The following is a 1,107-nucleotide window of genomic DNA, read 5'->3' as shown; positions in this document are numbered from 1 at the left end:
ATGGTGATGAACAAAGAATTGGGGGTGGGTGGGTGAGGTGGGGAGTTCCTTCAAAGCAAAGAGGGATAAGAAGAACAGAAAGAATATGGCAAGATCTTGCTACCTGCAGGAGTAAAGAGATCCTTCATAAAAAGAACAGAATAAGGGGAAAATATGGATGATAATGGGGACAAAAGTGGAATAAAGACAGGAAAGATGAAAAAAGTATGTATATAAACAATGAAAAAATTACAGTACAATAAAGGAAATACACAGGAAGTATGAGTTGAAGGAGTTGGTAAAATAAGGAAGTCACAAATGGGAAATATTGCCAAATTTGTCAGAGTGTGCAAAAGTAAAAGACATGGAGTTCAATGGAAGAAGAGAATCCATTGAGTAGAACAGGGAAGAGAATGGGAACTAAATATGAAGGGGGATTAAAAGTATGGATTATTTTAAAGGTGACAGTTTTTTTGGAAGAGGACAAGTTTGCAGCCAAACGTTTCAGGAAATAACTTTTTTAAAAGTCTGGAAATGGGAGTAAAGTAGAAGAAAGGCTAAAAGCAACTGGGTTAAGGAATGTAAAGAAGAACAGTAAATATAGATAACAATAAATAATAACAAGAGAAGACAGTGCTGTTATCTTAGATGGGGAAAATGCTGAGATCTCTGAGTGTGAAATTAAACTGCAAGAGCTGAAATGTGCATGAAAATTAAAGAGATAAAAACCAAAAAAGATGGGTGCTAAAAATAGTGAAGTCAGTGGGCCAAAAGCTGGGAGCTATTGGAAGGTACAGAATGAGAACAGTTCTTCAATGCAGGCTGTAATTGGGGGGGGGGTGGGTACTGTCTCAAAGAGAAAATATGAAAGGGAATGAGGTGGTTCCAGGAGATTGCTGGAATAGAAAAATGTCATTTAAGGAGGACAGGAAGAAAGAAGGAAAGCATGGGGTTGATGAGGATGTAGTAAAACAGGAGACTCACATAGGAAAGACAGGGTGACAGCAAGCACCCAGGGAAGGATAGAAATGAGAGTGTGGTGGAAGAAGGACCGGCTGGACACCAATGGGGATACAGCCAGGAGGTCCAAAAACAGGAATCCCAGTAGGTCTCAGATGAGCCAATTGG

At 39.4% G+C, this 1,107-nt stretch overlaps 1 protein-coding gene across 2 annotated transcripts in view; it reads right to left on the bottom strand.

Moving 5' to 3' along the window:
- The window catches only part of COPG2 (COPI coat complex subunit gamma 2), a 263,073-nt gene that overhangs the window by 14,220 nt on the left and 247,746 nt on the right, over positions 1 to 1,107 (bottom strand). The window lies entirely within an intron of this gene.

Source organism: Choloepus didactylus, chromosome 5 (assembly GCF_015220235.1).
Source record: "Choloepus didactylus isolate mChoDid1 chromosome 5, mChoDid1.pri, whole genome shotgun sequence".
In the NCBI taxonomy this organism is placed as follows: Eukaryota; Metazoa; Chordata; class Mammalia; order Pilosa; family Megalonychidae; genus Choloepus; species Choloepus didactylus.
Note: the sequence above shows the minus strand (reverse complement) of the source record. Positions and strands in the feature narration are given on the sequence as shown.